The sequence below is a fragment of the Pseudophryne corroboree genome, chromosome 6, assembly GCF_028390025.1.
Source record: "Pseudophryne corroboree isolate aPseCor3 chromosome 6, aPseCor3.hap2, whole genome shotgun sequence".
Lineage (NCBI taxonomy): Eukaryota > Metazoa > Chordata > Amphibia > Anura > Myobatrachidae > Pseudophryne > Pseudophryne corroboree.
In genome coordinates, this window is record NC_086449.1 from 734,908,512 (window position 1) to 734,930,988 (window position 22,477).

The 22,477-nt window shown below is 44.2% G+C and overlaps 1 protein-coding gene across 4 annotated transcripts in view; it reads right to left on the bottom strand.

The window, feature by feature from the left end:
- TSPAN9 (tetraspanin 9) overlaps window positions 1-22,477 on the bottom strand; it is a 704,002-nt gene that overhangs the window by 350,596 nt on the left and 330,929 nt on the right. Inside the window, exon 5 of one of the 4 annotated variants that reach the window (XM_063928462.1) lies at window positions 21,891-21,936. The exons of the other annotated variants lie outside the window; for them this stretch is intronic. The gene's annotated coding sequence lies outside the window, so the exon portion shown is untranslated. The remainder of the gene's footprint in view (window positions 1-21,890; window positions 21,937-22,477) is intronic. 4 annotated transcript variants of the gene reach the window in all.

The window sequence follows — 22,477 nt, forward strand, 5'->3', positions numbered from 1 at the left end:
GCGTCAACTGATGCAAACCCGGATCACTATCGCAACCGTCGGTCGCAATTTGTGATTGCTACAGGCACCAGCCACCTTCCGTAAGGTGAAGTTTACTCAGGCTGGCCATAGGATCCGGACATTGAGGTCGTGTCACAGTTTGGGACTGTGATCCCGTACGCAGTAACAATGGCTCTGGTGTATTTCTTCCAGTGGCTACGCTACATGACCATGGAGGTACACCCAATGTGCGTCCTCATATGCAAATGGCGGCTCAGATATGCAGATTATGGGCGTCTCTATACAACTCCAGCGGCTGTGACATTTGCATATTTTCGCACAGCCGCTGCCTACAAATTTGCAGCTGGATCAGGCCCACAGTACCGTACAACATACCATAAAAATATTGAATGGTCTAATAAAACAACATTGTGGGACGGATGTAATGATGTCCGAATTGGCCGGAGGTGCGGATTCCCAGCCGAACGCTAACTTTTTTTAAAGCAGCAAAACCATGCTTTGTAAATGAATGCCACTTTAAAAAAAGTGTGAGTTCGGCCGGGAACCCGCACCTCCGGCCAACACAGACGCCAATAAGAGTAGTAATTAGTATTGGCCCTCATTCCGAGTTGTTCGCTCGCAAGCTGCTTTTAGCAGCATTGCACACGCTAAGCCTCCGCCTACTGGGAGTGAATCTTAGCTTAGCAAAATTGCGAACGAAAGATTCTCAAAATTGCGAATAGAAATTTCTAAGCAGTTTCTGAGTAGCTCGAGACTTACTCTGCCACTGCGATCAGTTCAGTCAGTTTCGTTCCTGGTTTGACGTCACAAACACACCCAGAGTTCGCCCAGACACTCCTCCGTTTCTCCAGCCACTCCCGCATTTTTCCCTGAAACGGCAGCGTTTTTTCACACACTCCCATAAAACGGCCAGTTTCCGCCCAGAAACACCCACTTCCTGTCAATCACACAACGATCACCAGAACGAAGAAAAAAACTTGTAATGCCGTGAGTAAAATACCACGATGAAAAAGAACGAGCGAACAACTCGGAATGAGGGCCCTTATTCCCTGCACAAATCCACATTACGGGTACAGGGGGATGGTGTTATTAGGGAGCAGGGATCTCCTTACCTGAAGTCTGTAATAGCAATGGGTGTGAATCCAATTATGACTGCACACGAAGCCAGCCATGTGGAGATTATTTCCCAGCCAGTGCTGTTTCTCCATACGGATATCCAGCTGTACCATTGCCCTTGATGATTTAATGTACTAACACAGAATTGGATGTAACTGGAGTGCTATCTTTACAGTTTATTTCAATGTATTGATTTCCTGACAGTGAACTACATTACGGTGCAAGACACTTGGAGAGAAGTAACCACATTATTAACCATTTATTCTAAAAAGGTCCTGCCCCTTATAAATTTAAATGGAAATAAATCCTTGCTTCCAAACGGAGCAGAAATGATCGCTCCCGAGACTCCATGGAAAGCAATAGTGAGAAAATTATGTATGGTCACAGCACGTTTCCGAGACAGAAATTATTACTTTATATGAAGTGTACATTTTTATACAATCAAATATAAAACAATCGCTGGACTGTGTGAGCTTACTAGGAAAAATCCATTGTGCGGTATTGCAGTAAACAGCAGATTCAACACATTCCTTCAGGATGGAGTTCTCATTAGCTTAAAGGACGACTGCACTGTTAGGGGAGGACTGACATGTGCTCATTTTACAGGCAGCGATAATTAAGAAGAGTATTTTGAGCTGTCTCTTGACCTCAGGCATCAGTTGGGCATTCTTGGAACTGCCCCTTATTCTCCATATACAGTACTATATATGAGAAGCATGTTTTGTTAACAATTACTTTTAACTTCTGTATTTCCAGTTTATAGTGAAAAGAGAGGGATCATCATCATCATCATTATTTATTTCTAAGAAGCTAAAGGTCTCCATAACGCATGAAAGTGAGAGTTGCAAGAATGTCATCTTGTCGTCACCCTCCTTACGTTGGTGCTGTCCTGAGAAGAGCTTACCATCTTGACCTTGAAGAGGTTACTATCTTGCCTCATGGTTGGAACTGGCCATAATGTTATGACATTAGGGTTTGTCAAACCGAATGCAGGGCCAGAATCCTGAAAGTTTTAATGGCACCATCAGAATTAATTTTATGTGAATGATCGGATTGGCATCGATATCCAAGAGCACAGGATCCTGATGGTCAGAATGCCGAAAGCAGCATCCCAACATTCAAAATCTCTACAGATTTTGGTACCCACCCCTTCCACAGCCTAACCCTAACCCACTTCCCCTGCTGCGTAATCCTAATCCACACTTCCCACAGCCTAAAACAAACCCACCCCTCCTGCAGCCTAACCCTAACCCAATCCTCCCAGTCTAATCCTAAACCACCCTTCCCACAGCCTAACCCTAAACCACTTCTCCTGCGATTTATTTCTAATCCACCCCTCCTGCAGCCTAACTCTGACCCACCTCTCCTGCAGCCTAACTCTGACCCACCTCTCCTGCAGCCTAAACATAACCCACCCCTCCTGCAGGCTAACCCTAACCCAATCCTTCTACAGCCCAACCCTAACCCACCCCTCCCGCAGCCTAACCCTAAACCAATCTGCCCACAACCTAGCCCTAACCCGCTCCTCCTGCAGCCTAACCCACATCTCCCACAGCCTAACCAACCCCTCCCACAGCCTAACCCTAACCCACCCCTCCCACATTTTAACTCTAACCCACTTCACCTGCAGCCTAATCCTAATCCACCCCTCCTGCAGCCTAACCCTAACCCACCTTTCCTGCAGTCCTAACCCTAACCCATTCCTCCCACATCCTAACCTCAACCCACTCCTGCAGCCTAACACTAACCCAAATCTCCCACAGCCTAACCCTAACCCACCCCTCCCACAGCCTAACCCTAACCCACCCCTCCCACAGCCTAACTCTAACCCACTTCGCCTGCAGCCTAATCCTAATCAACCCCTCCTGCAGTTTAACCCTAACCCACCCTACCTGCAGCCTAACTCTAACCCATTCCTCCCACATCCTCACCCTAACCCACTCCTCCCGCACCATAAAACACTAAACCAATCCTCCCACAGCCTAACCCACCCCTCCCACAGCCTAACCCTAACCCACCCCTCCCACAGCCTAACTCTAACCCACTTCACCTGCAGCCTAATCCTAATCCACCCCTCCTGCAGCCTAACCCTAACCCACCTTTCCTGCAGTCCTAACCCTAACCCATTCCTCCCACATCCTAACCCCAACCCACTCCTGTAGCCTAACACTAACCCAAATCTCCCACAGCCTAACCCACCCCTCCTACAGCCTAACCCTAACCCACCCCTCCCACAGCCTAACCCTAACCCACCCCTCCCACAGCCTAACTCTAACCCACTTCGCCTGCAGCCTAATCCTAACCATCCCCTCCTGCAGCTTAACCCTAACCCACCCTTCCTGCAGCCTAACTCTAACCCATTCCTCCCACATCCTCACCCTAACCAACCCCTCCCACAGCCTAACCCTAACCCACTCCTCCCGCACCATAAAACACTAAACCAATCCTCCCACAGCCTAACCCACCCCTCCCACAGCCTAACCCTAACCAACCCCTCCCACAGCCTAACCCTAACCCCCCCCCCGCATCTTAACCCTAACCCACCCCTCCCGCAGCCTAACCCTAACCGAATCCTCCCACAGCCCAACCCCAACGCACTCCTCCCGCAGCCTAACCCTAACCCAATCTGCCCACAGCCTATCCCTAACCCGCTCCTCCTGCAGCCTAACCACATCTCCCACAGCCTATCCCTAACCCACCCCTCCTACAGCCTAACCCTAACCCATTCCTCCCACATCCTATCCCTAACCCACTCCTCCCGCAGCCTAACACTAAGCCAATCCTCGCACAGCCTAACCCACCCCTCCCACAGACTAACCTAAACCAACTACTCCCACAGCCTAACCCTAACGCAGTCCTCCCACGGCCTAACCTTAACCCACTCCTCCCACAGTGTAACCCTAACCCACCCCTCTCACAGCCTAACCCTGTCCCTAGTGCCTAACCTTAACTCCAGTATTTACCATTGTGATTCTGACCATTGGGATGCTGCTGTTAGTATTCTTTTTTATTTATTCTTTATTTTGAATGGTCAGTCACAAATACAGGAAACATGAATGAGAGACGCCGTGGTAAATATATAAAGAGGTAAGCAAAACAAATGTCACTGATCACAGCTGGAACTAGTCCTATATAGAAACAGGAGGTAATAGAAACATGGAGAGATAGCAAACGCAAATAGGTGACTAAAGTTTTAATGCAAATAACAACGTAATAGAACTGCAAAGTCAGTGCAGATATTTACAGGGGGTGTGAAAACAAGTAGTGGGAGGGAGGGGGTGACCACAGCACAAGACTGCATTGGGATTTATAGACCAGTCTGTAGAGAGATTAGAAGTGGCGGTAGAGGTAGAGCAAGGTGGAGGACACAGTATGTATTGCCCACGGGTCTCTGCCAGAGTGCAGTGCTCAGGAGGATGGGAGTCTACGTTCGGCAGACAGCCAGGGAGCCCAAACTTGGGAGAAGAAATGGGCCTTGCTGCTGTCGGCATTCTGACCGCTGGGATATTAACTACATCCCGAATGATCAGTCTTTAGATGAGCAGAACATTATTGTTTGCATGTATGCAAATTTAAAGTACAGCAATTAGCATGAAGTAATGTTCGTAACATCAAGTGGGAGATGTATTACCAGTAGAGAAGTGTCACGTGCACAAGATGGGTGACGGAGGGATGGAACAGTGAGTCAGAAGGGGGAGGAAGGGGGGGTGCGGGGGCATTGTGCCGCTTCTGCAAACCACTGCTAATGGGCTTTGGACTTTTATACAGTATTTTAGAATGTATTTCCCAGATGTTTACCGAGGCCTCTCCTCAGTAATGGACAGAACAGAAGCTGTAGTAATCAGGCTTTACTGACCTTTTTATTACATTCCCCCCCAGGTCACAAACACCATAAAGAAATTGGTTGCCATGGGCAACTTCTCCACTGGCTCACTTCTCCACTTTTATCACTGCTTAGTACATGTCCCCCTAAATCTCATATTATTATTATTATTATTATGAGTCTTCCTATTATTAAATAATAATAATAATACACAAAATAACACACGGGGTGGATAAGCTGAGATTACTCTCTAGACCCACATGTTTAGTTAGCATGGTAATAAATGATTTTATGTGGCACTAGGCTGATGCGCTGTGCTCTGACAGGGATCACCAGAAGGGGAGATTTCTCTCCCCAACTCCGGCGGCTGAGATGTTAATACATCTCTGCGTTATTGCTTCCTGCTTCTCCTCAATAAGAGGCAAAGCAGAATGAGCTATAGCGGCACAATAAGTAAATACATAGTTAAACACCAATAACTTGATAGTTGACAACACTACAGTGCAGCTGAGGACCTGACTTAGAGACAGACCCATTAGCATTCGCAAGTAACCAGCGGAAAAATTTGCTAATGCCGCAGCCGCTGGAATGTATAGAGACGTCCTCTGGCTGTGTCTATAATCTGCCGCTTGCACACAACGATGCACCATCGGCAACATCGATCGGTTACATCATCGAATTTCCAACCAACATTATGGTTGCTTAGAATGTCCATTGGAACGAAGCCGCCGGGGCATACACAGACAAAATAAAAAATAAAAGTTAGAACATGATGTGTTGCTATTGGTTATAGCACCATGTTATTAAACATATTTCTATTATACTATATTTTTGTAATTTTGTAATTCCTGAAGGATAAAAATACATGATTACACCCTCCTAATGGGTACCCCTTTTATATAGATGTTGGTGTGCCCTGTATATCAGCTATGAGGGGACATTAAGTTAAGTACAAGTCAGGACGCTGGAAGCAGCACTAAGCTGAAGTATTGATTGTGCGGGAATTATTCACTCGTCAGTGGCAGATGCTAAAGACTGTTAGCAGCCATTACAGTGGAGTCTCAGAGAGGCTTCTTCACTGCATATGTTAGGCAGATTGGTTCTTTCTTCTACACTTTGTCAGGTACAAGGCAAATGCATGTTTTGCTTTTCTCCGTCCCAAGGCTATATTATTAAGCTGCACATCCACTGATTACAGCAATTATAGGAAAGGCAGCTCACATAAATAAACAGTATATGGATGTAGCGTCCATATTGGGGGCTGTTTTTGCAGCACAGAACATACAGTACATCCCCCATAGGTCGTTGTTCTCACATTTTTATAAATATTGCCAATGAATAATTAGACTGCAGCAAATGTCGCTATATTTTAAAATATGGTTTACAGCTATTACTATAAAACTCTCAGGTAAATGCAGAATTAGTAAATCTGACTTGGAGCATTTTTATATACAACCTACAGTACAAACTGCAACTTCCACATTCTGATTAACAGATCTTTACATAGTGTAAACATATTACTCAGCTCATTATTATTTATTATTATTTTTTCAGTCCTTGCCCCAGTGGAGTTTACAATCTATGGGGGTTATTCAGGTTTGTTAGCAAACCAAAAAAAGCACACTAATGGGTAAAAACCATGTTGCACTGCAGGTGGGGCTGATGTAACATGTGCAGAGAGAGTTAGATTTGGGTGGGTTATATTGTTTCTGTGCAGGGTAAATACTGGCTGCGTTATTTTTTAACACTGCAATTTAGATTTCAGTTTGAATACACCCCACCCAAATCTAAATCTCTATGCACATGTCATATCTGCCCCACCTGCAGTGCAAGAGGGTCCCAAATTCAAAGATGTTGGGAGGTATAGGTAAATCATGCTGCTGTCAACTTGTATATAGCATATTATCAATTTGAAACTTTTTTTTTGTATTATCGTAGAATTCAAACTAAACTAAACCTTAACCCATACTTGCTGACTTTATGGCTACCAGGTCGACACAGCGAGGGCAGACGGGGACTGGCACAGTATAGGTGGGCAATGCGGGGGGCATAATGGTGTGATCGTGTCATTGTGGCCCCGTCCCCTGCTATACAATGCGAAGGTTACCAGAATTGCAAAGCAGGGGGCGTGGCCATGATGCAATTCAGCTCAAAGCACGTCATAGGCCACCCTGACCATCCACTTTACTTAGGAAGTGGGCGTAGCCAGTTGGACGCTGTGCAGGACCGGTGAACTTGAATGCTCTTCTGAGTGGCCAGTAGCAGCACCCGAGATTCAAGAGCCTCCCAACGTTCCGAGAGAGTAGGCAATTATGCCTTAACCTGATACACTTTTAATAATCTATTCATATATACAAATACTGCAAAATGGATATACTTTGCAACAGATGTTCTGATATTTGTGGCGGAGGTTCAATACCTTTTAATTGTACTGTACCTTATCCCTCTGATGGTACAGGTAACCTGAACAATCTAAAATGAAGTGTGTTTGTTTATATTAATAACTCCCTATCCACTTATGCATTTAAGAGTTTTGTATACGTTAGCTTATTTACCAATGCATTTAATGGAATTTTGAGTTACACTTAATGTAACAGACTGAGGCACGCCACTAAATTTGAGGTAACCCATTAGATACCACAGGTTGACAACCTCATCTGTACTTCAAGGTCAAAGATACTGTGAAGGATATTTATCAAATCTGAGAGAAAGATAATGTGAAGAGAGATAAAGTACCAGCCAATCAGATCCTAACTGCCATTTTACAGGCAGTATTGCAAAAATGTTAGTTTGGAGCCGATAGGTTGGTACTTTTTATTTTATATTTTTACAATATTGATTTTTAGTGAATTTTTCTATATAACATAAAAGGGAGATGGGGTACAGAACAAAAAAAAAGGAAGGAGGGACAGGGGAGGGTACACATATGGGGTACAAAATGGTACAATTAAATCATTTTGGATAAAATAAAGTAATGGTAATAAAAGTACTTCTTCATAGTAAACAATAGGAAACAAAACTCACACCACCAAAGAAATGTTATATAAAGTGGTATAGTGTATTGCAGAATTACATAAACAAAAACATGGTAACTTAGAGACCGAGTATAACGAAAGTAACATGAGGAGAATAGGGTAAAAATGGTGAGACATAATATCGAGATGAACAATACACCAAAGTCAAGTACTGAAGCCAGACAAGTGGAACGAAGTTAGGGGGTCGCCTCTCATTTGCTGGGTGTTTTTGATATTTTTTCCAACCAAACCAGTGTATGTAGGGATTAGGGACCGAGAATGAATATGAGGAGCCCGCTGTTTCAAACTGGTATCCGGACTCTAGGTCGACACCCATTAGGTCAACACCCATTGGTCGACAGTGGCTATGTCGACACTAGACGCAGGTCGACACGACCATTGGGTCGACATGAAAAAAGGTCAACATTAATTTTTCACATTTTTTTATTTACTTTTTCATACTTTACAATCCATGTGGATTACGATTGGGAACGGTAATGCAAGGGGACGCAGTGCACTAATTGGAGTTCCCGGTCACTTGACGGAGAAAATGACAACAAAAAAACATAAAAAACTCAAGTCGACCTTTTTTGTCATGTCGACCTAATGTCAGTGTCGACCTACCAACTGTCGACCAATGGGTGTCGACCTAATGGGTGTCGACCCTGAGTCCCATACCCTTCAAACTTGTAGTGAGACTGTATTGGTTGTACTTTATCTCTCGCCACTTAATCTCTCTCTCTCTCCAAGGTTTGATAAATATCTCCGTATATATCTACAGAGCAATGCTCGCATAACACATAAAAAATTTAAACCAGACCTGGGCGCTATGAAAAAAGGCAGAATGTAATAATCCCAGACATAAGTCACCAAATCATGGACAAATGCATAAATTCTGCACTGGAACAGGACTGGCGCAAAATTTTAATCCCATTTTCTGTATCTTAAATAATGCGCGCAATTATAAGAATGTCCATTATTCACAGATACAAAATACAAAAGTGTTAACGAAACAGCTGAGTAACGTGTAATAACAATTCAGGATACAGACTACAAAAAGTGACTAATTACACTGACAATACAGATATATCTAAATACGCGGAGCAGCAAAGAAGCCAACTGTGTATATTTATGCGCTGCTTGTGGACTACTGAGAAAGAGAGATGAAGGAGTGAAGCCCTACACAAATATAAACTTAAGATGCTGGAACATTCCCCATTCGCAGACAGAATAATATGTGTTGGAAAGTGAGGCGTCCCACTGAGCTGCCTTTCAGAGAGAAGTAGCACAGGGCGAAATGGCACTTTTCATTTCACACAGAAAACAACAGTACCCGATGAAAGGGTGAAGTAGTCACAAAATAACTAGAAAATAAGTGTGAGGGAGAACTTCTTGCCTGGAATCATCTGCACAATACCGCACAGCTTGAAAAAGAGTAACTACATTTAATAGCCATGCCCTCTCATTGCCAAACTGAGTAATGACGACGTTTTCACCATTTTCACAAAACTTTTTAAAGGTTCTTCTAGAACAGGACTAGACATTAATTGGATAGGTGTTAGATAGGTGAACAAATAGTAGACATCTAAAATACGTTTTCCTAAAAAAAAAAAAAGAAAATAAATAAATAAATAAATAAATAATATAACTTAGTTGTTGTTATTCTTTATCTAATCCCTTATCCCCCCCCCTCCCCCAAACTCTCCTACACTTGCCTCCAGAAAAACACACCATACCCAATTTATTGGCCTTTACTCTGCACTGTTATGCAGTGGCATCGAGAGGGGGGTGGCGGATGACCGAATACTAATTACTTGGGTCCGCTGTCCCCCTGCACTCCACTCTTATCTGTCAGCGGCAGCAGCCTCTCTCCTCAGCCCAGAACACGCAGCTGTGTGCTGGAATGTGGCGAATCTAGGGAGGCTGCCACCGCTGGGTACAGCAGCAGTTTCCTTAGGGGCCTATTTATCACCATCCACATCTGATGATGCGGATGACAGGTGATAAACTCGACCCAACTCGCACTGCGATAATTGAGTACATCGCATGGATGTATCAATTATCGCATGCAGGGACAGAGATTGCGTTCAAGCTCTGTCCCTGTGATGCCTCTCCGCAGCATCATCAAGGTGTTTTTCGTAAAAAATACCCTGATGTCCTGCTGCGCATGCGCCGCCACCCATCGCTACCGCCGCCGGGTCCCCCCCCCCCCGTCGTTACTACCCCCCCTCCACTGGATTTTATACTTACCAGACCAGGGGCCGGTGTCCGCTGCTTAAGGAGGCTGCCGGGCAGCTGGGTCCTTCTTCTGCGCTGAGACCCTTAGTGCTATAAAGTGCGCTGCCGCTTTGCAGCGTCACTTTACTGCACTGGGATCACAGAGCAGCAGTTGGGGGACTCGGCGCTCAGCAGCGCTCACCGGAGCAACGGACACCGGCTCCTGGGGCTGGTAAGTAGGTTTGTTTTTATTTTTTTTAACACTGTGATCAGCTTGTGTGTCCATCGGACACAAAGAGCTGATCACTGGAACCGGGTCCCCGCACAGCTTTCTATGCCAGGGGCAGAGAAGGCTGGGCAAAAGGCTGCATATCGCAGTGCTGCCCTGTGTTATCCCAGGGCACACTGCCGTATTATTTTAGTTTTTTTTTTTAAGGAACTTCGGCCCAGATCACATTTCCCATTATAATAAGTATGGGGAATGCGATCTGGGTTACTAAAAAAATTACAATGAAAGGGTTTTTCATGAAAAACTGCTCCAAAAGCCCTTTAATACATTTAAGTGATACTGATATAATGTGAAAAGGTTGTAAAAACACCCTTTTTCACATTATTTTAGTAAAAGTATTGTTAATAAATGGGCCCCTTAGTCCTTAGTCTCCTCTGTCTGCCAAGCAGGGGGAAGCAATTGTACCCTCCCCCCTGTATCTGCCCCTGGCAGTTTTTAGACTTTTTTTGTAGGGTCATGGCCATGCCTGCACAAGTACGCCACACATCCTGCAGTACCCAGGCCAAGCACCACTCTCTATGGTCCTGCAGTTATGTCACCTTAAAGCCCCCATACATCTGTGACGGGTTGTTGTAATTGGGAATATCCAACAAGTGGAAAAATCTCCATTCCTCGCTCCTGACCGGCAAATCAGGGATTCTTAACATGAAGAATTTCACTGATTCTCCGATGGATCACCGATCAATCGGCGGTTCTGGGTGCATCGGGATTCTGGGAAATGGCAGGCAGATGTATGGTTACAGTCATTGTGCCGTTGTTATGTCAGTTTGTCATTTTTGTATTTTCCCTCTACGGCACTGCGGAAACAGTGTTGCGTCTTAAAAATAAAAGATAATAATCAATGTTAGTTTGTAACAGGAACTGCAGTTTATGTACCATCTGCACAGAACACATCATAGTACTAAGGTAAAATGTTGCAAACTCTGATATAAAATGGTCTCCGATTACCCGTTCAACAACCTGACCAATAACTTTGCAGCAGCATGTATTTTGTTCCCCTCATCCAATCTATACCCAAATTCTGTTACATGCCTGCAGAATACGCACGTAACTCCCACAAGACACTGCATAGACTTTCATTCATTTACTCATATAATCTTCCAACATTCACCATCACAGATCACTTTTTCACTGGTCTTTCCCAAACAAGGCTTTTCTCCAACACTCTCACAAGCATTCTTTGGGCCTGATTCATATGCAGTCACAATGCCGATGCAGCAGCGATAATTTTCAGTGATGGAATTGCAAGGCAACACAAGTGTTGCGGCCGCTCACTATTGAATAGAGAAGCCCACCGAAGCCATCGTAACATGCTCAGCAACTGCGTACACACACAATACAAATGCGAGGAACAGCAACTGACTGTGTGCCTTCATGGCCACGCAGAATAGCTGCTGGCACTGCGACGCTGGTGCCACGATGTTTTATGTGTATAAGATCGCAGTCACACGCCATGAAAACAATCACCACACGCCTGCGTTTTTGCAGACACTCCCCGTTACCTCCTCCAAATGGCCTCTTCCGGTAAGGTACCTTGGAGCGTGCGGACTGCACCCGCGATGCATGCGCAGTCTGACGGTAATCACTCAGTTGCGGCACCATCAAAGTTGCGACTGCATCTGAATCAGTCCTCTCCTACAAACGACCAAGACCATTATCCAAACTGCACCAAAACACATCTTTTCATTCTATCACCCAAACCAACGCTGTAACATGACAGGACCGTATAAGCATTTATTGCCATTGCTATCTGACTGGATCAATATACAGTGCTGGAACATGGCTCCGTGCAGCTCTCTGCCGTCATCATGACGTCACGCTGATAAGTACTGGACTGCTGCCAACAGGACGTAGAGCCAGGGGCGTTTTAAGAGAGAAGGAGGCCCGTGTGCAGCCTTCTGCTTCAGGGGCCCCCTCCTCTCTGACTGATGCACAAGATTTAATACTTACCTCTCCGGAGTCCCCCGGCGGTGCCGTCCTTCTCCACAGCAGTGGCAATAGAGTCTGAGCAGACTCTATTGCGCATGCGCAAACCTCCGGGAACACGGCGCGGTGGCCATTTTCCCGAAGATTTTGCTAATGCGCATGCACGAAACGTCGAAAAATGGCCGCCGTGCCATCTTTCCAGAGTTTTCAGCAGGTGCAATAGAGGTTGTTCCCCCTAGTGCTCAAACTCTATTGCGCTGCCGAAAAGGGATGGCTTCGACGGGGGACTTCAGAGAGGTAAGTATTAAGCAAATGGGTTCAGTGTGTGCGGGGTGGGCCTCGCACACACTGCACCCATTATAGAAACGCCAATGCGTAGAGCCTTTCCTAAAGTGGCTTTACTGGCTGCATGGTGTGTTGCCGGGGCATCCAAATGCCCAAATGCAGGTGCCAAGGAGCAGAGATGATGCAGGCTCCAAGGCACTGTGCCCTGGGAGGTGGTACCGCTCGCACAACTGAATACAATAAACAATTTGTGACATTTATTCTCTGTATTAAACTACCACAGCTGTAACTAGGTGTGTGCTAGTGGTGCCTGGCACACAAGGCAGATGCGCTGGTGGTGCAGGACCACTAGCAACGCCTGGCCGCTCTGCTGCCTGCGTCCCCCCGCCATCACCGGCAGGTGCGCCATCCAGCTACCTCTCACATAGGTAGCCGGGCAACGCTGGCGCTGCAGCTCCCTTCCCTTGTGCTGGGAGAGATGACGTCTCTCCCAGTCCACCCCCAATGCCCTGCGCTGTGAAGAGCGCAGTGTAGGGCAGGAAGAGGAGAGGGAAGGCACATCTCTACCATGCCAGCTCTTCACAGGTGAGTCTCTCTCTCCCCTCTGTCTCTCCCCCCCCCCCCCCCCGCCTGCCTTAATGTGTAAAAAAGGGGGACTGCCTGCCATATTGTGTAAAAAAGGGTGACTGCCTGTCATACTGTGTAAAAAAGGGGGACTACCTGCCATAATGTGTAAAAAAAAGAGGGACTGACTGTCCTTATGTGTAAAAAAGGAGGACTGACTTTCATAATGTGTAAAAAAAAAATAAGGGTGACTGCTTGCCATAATGTGTAAAAGAAGGGGTCTGCCTGCCATACAGTGTAAAAACGCGGAACTGCCTGCCACAATGTGTGAAAAAGGGGGACTGCCTGTCATACTTTGTAAAAAAGGGGGACTGCCTGTCATACTGTGTAAAAAAAAGGGGGACTGCCTGTCACAATGTGTAAAAAAGTGGTACTGCCTGTCATACTGTGTAAAAAAGGGGGATTGCCTGCCATACTGTGTAAAAAAAACAGAACTGCCTGCCATAATGTGTAAAAAAGGGGGACTGCCTGCCATAATGTGTAAAAAAAGGAGACTGCCTGCCATACTGTGTAAAAAAGGGGGACTGCCTGCCATAATGTTTAAAAAAGGGGAACTGCATGCCATAATGTGTAAAAAAGGGGGACTGTCTGCCATACTGTGAAAAAAGGGGGACTGCTTGCCATAATGTTTAAAAAAGGGGAACTGCCTGCCATAATGTGTAAAAAGAGAGACTCTGCCTGCTGTAATGTGTAAAAAGGAGGACTCTACTGCCTAATGTGTAAAAAAGGGGGACTATGCCTGCGTAATGTGTAAAAAGGGGGACTCTGCTGCCCAATGTGTAAAAAGGGTGGACTCTTCCTGCCGTAATGTGTAAAAAGGGGGACTCTGCTGCCGTAATGTGTAAAAAGGAGGACTCTGCCTGCCGTAATGTGTAAAAAGGGGGACTGTCTGTCATACTGTGAAAAAAGGGGGACTGCCTGCCATAATGTTTAAAAAAGGGGAACTGCATGCCATAATGTGTAAAAAACGGGGACTGGCTGCCATACTGTGAAAAAAGGGGGACTGCTTGCCATAATGTTTAAAAAAAGGGGAACTGCCTGCCATAATGTGTAAAAAGAGAGACTCTGCCTGCTGTAATGTGTAAAAAGGAGGACTCTGCTGCCTAATGTGTAAAAAAGGGGGACTATGCCTGCGTAATGTGTAAAAAGGGGGACTCTGCCTGCCATAATGTGTAAAAAGGGAGACTCTGCCTGCTGTAACGTGTAAAAAGGAGGACTCTGCTGCCCAATGTGTAAAAAGGGTGGACTCTTCCTGCCGTAATGTGTAAAAAGGGGGACTCTGCTGCCGTAATGTGTAAAAAGGAGGACTCTGCCTGCCGTAATGTGTAAAAAGGGGGACTCTGCCTGCAGTAATGTGTAAAAAGGAGGACTCTGCTGCCTAATGTGTAAAAAAGGGGGACTATGCCTGCCTAATGTGTAAAAAGGGGGACTCTGCCTGCCATAATGTGTAAAAAGGGAGACTCTGCCTGCTGTAATGTGTAAAAAGGAGGACTCTGCTGCCCAATGTGTAAAAAGGGGGACTCTGCCTGCCGTAATGTGTAAAAAGGGGGACTCTGTCTGCCGTAATGTGTAAAAGGAAGCTATGCCTGCCGTAATGTGTAAAAGGGAGGTTTGTGGCCACGCCCCTTCCCCGTGAAGACGTGCCCCTATATTTTTGGCGTGAGCCTACGGTGAGCACTGGCCCTGTTTTATATATGGGGGGGGGGGGGGGGGCGCCGGTGCTGTTTCTTGCACACAGCACTAAAATGTCTAGTTGCGGCACTGCAAACTACTACTTCCCTGTAGATTATAAGGTTGCAATCAGGGTCATTTTGCCTTTTTATCTATTTGTGCTCAGTCTTCTTTTATTACTGTGTTTGCTCCCAGTTATAAAGCGCTGTGCTGTATGCTTGCGCTGCATAAATAAATGGTAATAAACAGATAAAATCTGCTTTGAACATACAGAAACTCATTACTTTTGTTAGTGGCCACAGAAATGATGGCCTCTAGTGCTCTACCAGTACGCTCTTACACTAAAAACAATCGTAATTTTGAGCGACAGTTCCACTAAAAGCATGGTGGCTTTATAAACATCACATAGGTCAGAATATTAAGCTGTGATAACACAACGCAGCAGCTTATAAAACACAATGAACATGATTTCCCGTCCCGTCTCTTATTTGCACTAGACGCTTTTATTTCTATACTTTATTATTGCCATTTATTTTATATAAGCTCTTACTGTATCCAAGCAATGCCGTACATTTCTTTGCCTGCAAGTTGTCTGGAGCTACAGGAAGGGTGAGCGTCGTAGCAACAGCAAGGTGTATTTCTAAAGAGCTATATATGGAATGAATGAAGGCTCTCTGCTGCGGCTTTATATACCGGCACAACAGCTTCATATATAGTTAGTAATAGAACAGTTCATGACATGGGTCTCATTCATACTTACCTACTTTTAATGTCTCCTCTCCGGGAGAAGCCCGGAGAGGAGACGCTGCAGGAGACTTCAGGGAATGGGGCCGGGTTGTGACATCAAGCCCCGCCCCCACATCCAGAAAAAAGCTGAGATTCGTGGGTCTGCGGGAAAGGGGCGGGGCTAAAATTTTGCGAGTCTCGTCATTTTAACCCCTTCCCCACTCCACGGACCTGCGAACTCAGGAGAGTATCTCTCCATCCTGCCCGCATCACTAGGATGTGAGCAGGATGCGGGAGACTTGCCTACTCTTCCAGGGGTGCGGGGGGGCTACCACAAGAAACGGGATCCTCCTGCAGCTTCCGGGAGAGCAGGCAAGTGTGGTCTCATTTTCATTTACACTGAATACATAATCCATTTAGAACAGTATTAGAAATATAGAACCTTTTTTTAACGCTATTGTTACCACAAACCTTTTATGATCCTTATGTGTATCCCATGCAGGTTTAAATTGCTCTGCTGTATTAGCCTCTACCACTTCTGCTTGGAGGCTATTCCACTTGTCCACTACCCTTTCTGTGAAGTAAGTTTTTATCAAGTTGCCCGCTGAACCTACCTGCCTCCAGTCTCAGTGAATGTCTTCGTGTTCAATTACTTCTTTTCCTTTGAAGAATGTCTCCCTCCGGTACCTTGTTAAAGCCCTTGGTATATTTGAAAGTTTCTATCATCCCCGCCTCCTTTCCCTTCTCTGCACCAAACTATACATGTTAAGATTTTTAGTCTAAATGTTTTGTGATGTAGGACATGCACCATTTTAGTTACCCTTCTTTGTACAGTCTCTAATATATTAATATCCTTCTAAAGATATGGCCTCCAGAATTGACCACAGTATTCCAGATGAGGCCGTACCAATGACCTATACAGTGGCATTATTACTTCTTTCTGCTGCTGATTCCTCTCCCAATGCAGCCAAGCATCTGACTAGCCTTCCTCATTGCTTTGTGACATTGCTTACCTGCCTTTAAGTCACCTGAAATAGTGACTCCTAGATCCCTTTCCTCCTCAGTAGTTTCCAGTATAGTGCCATTAATGTTATATTATACCTTTGGATTTTTGAGACCCAAGTGCATGATTTTGCATTTTTTGGCAATAAACTGTAATTGCCACACTCTTGACCATTCCTCTAGTCTACGTAGTAACATAGTAACATAGGGGGTATTCAGACCTGATCACAGTAGCAAATTTGTTAGCATTTGGGCAAAACCATTGGGGTAATTCTGAGTTGATCGCAGCATGAACTTTGTTAGCAGTTGGGCAAAACCATGTGCACTGCAGGGGAGGCAGATATAACATGTGCAGAGACAGTTAGATTTGATTGGGTTATTTTGTTTCTGTGCAGGGTAAATATTGGCTGTTTTATTTTTACACTGCAATTTAGATTGCAGATTGTACACACCACACCCAAATCTAACTCTCTCTGCACATGTTATATCTGCCTCCCCTGCAGTGCACATGGTTTTGCCCAACTGCTAACAAAGTTCCTGCTGCGACCAACTCAGAATTACCCCCTATGTGCACTGCAGAGGGGGCAGATATAACATGTGCAGAGAGAGTTAGATGTGGGTGGGGTGTGTTCAAACTGAAATCTAAATTGCGGTGTAAAAAATAAAGCAGCCAGTATTTACCCTGCACAGAAACAAAATAACCCACCCAAATCTAACTCTCTCTGCAAATGATATACAGTATCTGCCACACCTGCAGTGCACATGGGGGGTCATTCCGAGTTGATCGCTAGCTGCCGTTGTTCGCTGCATAGCGATCAGTGAAAAAAACGACTAATCTGCGCATGCGTATGCACTACAATGCGCACGCGCGTCGTATGGGTACAAAGTCCTTTGTGGTTTTGCACTGGTTCTAACGACTATTCCAATTGCACAGCCGAACACAAGGAGATTGACAGGAAGTGGGAGTTTCTGGGTGGCAACTGACCGTTTTCTGGGAGTGTTTGGAAAAATGCAGGCGTGGCTGGGTGTTTGCTGGGCGGGTATCTGACGTCATTACCATGTCATTTGTCGCAGCAATCATCGCACAGAATAAGTAACTACAGGGCTGGTATTGTTCTGCACAAAATGTGTTTGCTTCCGCGCTGCTGCACAATCATTCGCACTCCTGCAAAGCAAAAATACACTCCCCCGTGGGCGGTGACTAAGCGTTTGCATGGCTGCTAAAAGTAGCTAGCGAGTGATCAACTCGGAATGAGGGCCCTGGTTTTGCCCAACTGCTAAAAAATGTGCTGCTACGATCAGGTCTGAATTACCCCCATAGTTTCTGAGGTTGAAAAAATGACAATTTGGCCATCGTGTTCAACCTATTTGTGGTCTCCTACGCTGTATTATTTTCAGGACTATCTTTAACTTGTGCTAAAGTTGGCCGTTATGTTTATTACTCTTTTTTATAACTAAAGCGTGTGATCTATGGCCCTCATTCCGAGTCGTTCGCTCGGTAATTTTCTTCGCATCGCAGCGTTTTTCTGCTTAGTACGCATGCGCAATGTTCGCACTGCGACTGCGCCAAGTAATTTTGCTATGAAGATAGTTTTTTTACTCACGGCTTTTTCTTCGCTCCGGCGAACGTAATGTGATTGACAGGAAATGGGTGTTACTGGGCGGAAACACGGCGTTTTATGGGCGTGTGGATGAAAACGCTACCGTTTCCGGAAAAAACGCAGGAGTGGCTGGAGAAACGGAGGAGTGTCTGGGCGAATGCTGGGTGTGTTTGTGACGTCAAACCAGGAACGACAAGCACTGAACTGATCGCAGATGCCGAGTAAGTCTGAAGCTACTCTGAAACTGCTAAGTAGTTTGTAATCGCAATATTGCGAATACATCGTTCGCAATTTTAAGAAGCTAAGATTCACTCCCAGTAGGCGGCGGCTTAGCGTGTGTAACTCTGCTAAAATCGCCTTGCGAGCGAACAACTCGGAATGAGGGCCCATGCCCCATAACCCTGTATATCCTTATCCATTAGGAATGTATCTAGCCCATTCTTAAAAGTGTTGACCAAGTCCGCCATTACTACTCTCTCAGGCAGAGAATTCTAAACTCGTGCGTCTAATCTGCTGCATATTTTTGTGTCATCTGCAAAAAGGCATACTCTCCCTTTAATACCATTTGCAATGTCATCAATAAAGTTATTGTAATAAATTTCATAAATATAAAAAAAAATCACTGGTCCAAGTACAGATCCCTGGGGTACTCCACAGGTAACATTTCCCTCCGCAGAATGCACTCCATTTACTACAACTGTCTGTTTTCTATTAATGAGTAAGTTAATTCCACACCCAAAACATTACTGGGCTTTGGTCTCTGCTGGGTCCCCTGATGTCTTGTGGTTGCCGGCTTCTGCTTAGTACGGTCCAGCATACTGAAGGCTAGCAAGAGGATGTTGTCAGGAAAAAAAAAATGTCGGCAGGAGCATGCCGCGTGTGGAAGACCTCAAGGAACTCTCCTGAATTGTGCCGATCTGGTCTTTCTCAGACAGGCGGCACTTTGGGCATCGACAATAGGTCAGAGTGAAACGTGCAGGAAGGCATAAGTAGCTGGCATGTGGAAGTCAACATATCGTTAATATAGGTACACCCTATGCATAGGCGTGCCACAATATCCCTTTAATCCGGGACACCTATGATTTACACAGGTTCTATGGCTGGCTAAATTCAATCCTACATTTCACCTGGTTTTAATCAGCCACAGAACCTGTGTAATTCATATGGGTCCCCAATTAATGGCATACTATATTACAGAAAGCCTACTAAAGCAGCAATTGGACCAATCAGCTGATTTTTCCGAAAAATCTCAGTGACTGTACAGTGCGCACCCCTGGGACAAATTCTAATTCCAAAACCTGTCAGATCTGATGATAAGCCCAGTGGTGTTGCAAGTTCTTAGAAAGAAAGAGATCACAAAATGGCTTGGTCCACATTTTTGGTGACGGGTCCACTTTAACACTTGGTATTTAGAAGTGTATTCATAAAGCAGTGAAAAGAATGGAGAAGTGAGCCAGTGGAGAAGTTGCCCATGGCAACCAATCAGCTGCTCCGTACAATTGTATAGTATGCAAATTCTAAATGTTACTTCAATGCTGATTGCTCACCGTGGGCAACTTTTCTACTGGCTCACTTCTCCACACTTTTCATTGCTTCATGAATAGACCCCTCAGTCATGTGCCTCATGACTACTGGTTTGGTTTTACGTTTTTTGGTCACTATGAATACAAGTTCGTCCAAGAAAATGGCTGCCCTGTTGTTGCCACAGACAGCAAGTACTTTTTAATATATAACCCCTAGTGCTCAAAATACGAAAAAAGTTCATACATAAAGCATAGTGCTCACACTGGTTTAGTTTCAAATTGCAAATGGCAAAATGATAAATTATGTGCTTAGTATAACACAATATGACATTTTAAAATGAGACCAACTACAAAACAATATCATTGAAATGAAAGCAGAGATATTCCTGTAATAAATCTCTATTGAGCAGTTAGTTCTCCTGTAAGCTGGAAATGTTGATACATATGCCTATAAACGCCAGTGTAATCATATTCTTTCATATCTCTGTTTTGGAGTGTCTCATTTAAAGCTGATATAAATTCACAATGGTGCTTTTTAACAACTCAGCACTTAAAGCTGTTTGTAGATTTAGCTGCCGGCAAGATAATCGCACCCCCTAATTCTTACAACCATCTGATCTCGGAACAATTGTTTGGTAATTATTCATTTTAAACCGGGACATGCCTGCAAGCTGAGTGCCAGACAAACTGCCATTACTAAAGATTTATATTTAACTTTCATGGTCAGAGATTTACAAAAATAAATTAGAAGAATTCAAGTTTGTTTTTTTGAAATCTGAAATGCTGCGATTATGTAAAGAACACAAACTCCACTGCCTTATACGATCTAGGATTATGACATCACCTAGTAATCTTCACCAAACACTACACAAATCTCAAAAACCTGCCAACCACCCACAACATGGAGCACAGAAGTCAACCACGACTAACAACAAGTTTAGAAGTTACACTGCCCCCAAAAAAATTATTTATGCTGAGCACAATTTACTGGAATATCTCCTAATACTTGAATAGAGACTTCTGCCTGAATTCTTCTCCTGAAAACTGGAAAACACACTGTTGCCGTCATTCTGAGTAACTGACCTTTGTCAACAACAGCTCTAACCTCAGTGAAAACTATCAACTGAACTGATTGCTTCTTTAAAATCAATTATCTGTGAAATAGCAGAAGCAGTGTGTTCCCCAGTATTCAAGACATAATTTCAGGCAGAAATCCTAGTTCAAGTATAAGGAGTTATTATAGTAATATGTAGTATCTAGCACAGTGATTTTAATTAGGCAACATCATTTGTGAGTTACACTACTCTTTAATGAAAATGTTATTATGAAACAATACTTTTGCATTTGTGACCGGTGAGAAATTCTGTAGCTTTAGCAAAATGCATTTCTATAAACCGTTTTAAGGTAGGAGATGTACAATATGTAGAGAAACGCTTATTATATTACGGTGAACAACATAAGAGACTTTTAGATTCTACAGCAGGTAAAATATGATTTGTGAGCCAATCTATAAATCAAAAAATGTAAGTACAATACGGTTAGACTCAAGTACATTTTGTACATTTTGTATATATTGCTTTTTTCACAGGGCAGTTGAAAGATTTTTTTGTTAAAGAAAACAATGTTAATTCCTCTAAAATGTAAATACTTGTCAAAAGAATTTAAAAAATCCCCTCAAAAAGCAAAAACACAGAATACGGAAAAATGCAACATCAGCAAGGGAAACAAATAATTTCCTGAACCTAGATTTTTTTTAGCAAGAAAAGGTAAGAAAAAGAAATAAAAAAAAAATAAAATAAAAAAAATCTACTTTTTTAGGGGAAAAAAATGTAATATATAATATATTTGTAGACTCATGGAGACTATTGCGATCTCCACAAAGGTATAGGGCCCTGAAGTGACTTCTAATATAATAATTAGAATGCACATAATATAATAATTAGAATGCACATTATTCAGGCATGAATTTTTTATATCGGCCTATTACAGAGTTACAGAATTTGTAGGATATTATTTCCTTTCCAGATCTTAGAAACACTCTAATGGGGGTATCCATTTAGCCATGAAAATTACCTGAGTACTTCTACAGTATATTCCGCTCCAGTACACAGGGCTATTCCTGCAGTGAAGCAAGGGGGGAAATGTATCAAACAGGTGAAGTTGCCCCGAATCAATCAATCACTCAATCAATCAGCTTCTAGCTATCATTCTATAGAATGTATTTGAATATTAGAATAGGTGGCCATGGGAAACTTCTCCTCGTGTCCTCTTTGGAAGGTTTGTAACATCTCCACAAATTGAGACTCTAACCACGGGTGTTTAAGAGATGAGGTTCTCCACATTCTACACTTTTCCACAGGTTTCTGCCTACACTGACTTTAGGCAAAGAACTTGTTGCCAATTTTGCTCCCTCTTGCAGTCACTACATAGGCTTACAATACGACTAATAGGAATAGGATGGAGAGGGAGAAGACGTTTCTGGACGGCCATCTACCTTAATAGGTCAGGTACACAGTACACATTATTCAACTGCTGCACCGATCAGACGATAATTGACTGATCAGCCCAAAAATTAGAAAGTGTGCATACGGGAGTGTTGGACGATAAATGTCTTCAACTGGGTCATATCGAGAGGTCAGGGTCTGGTGTGCTGCACACGT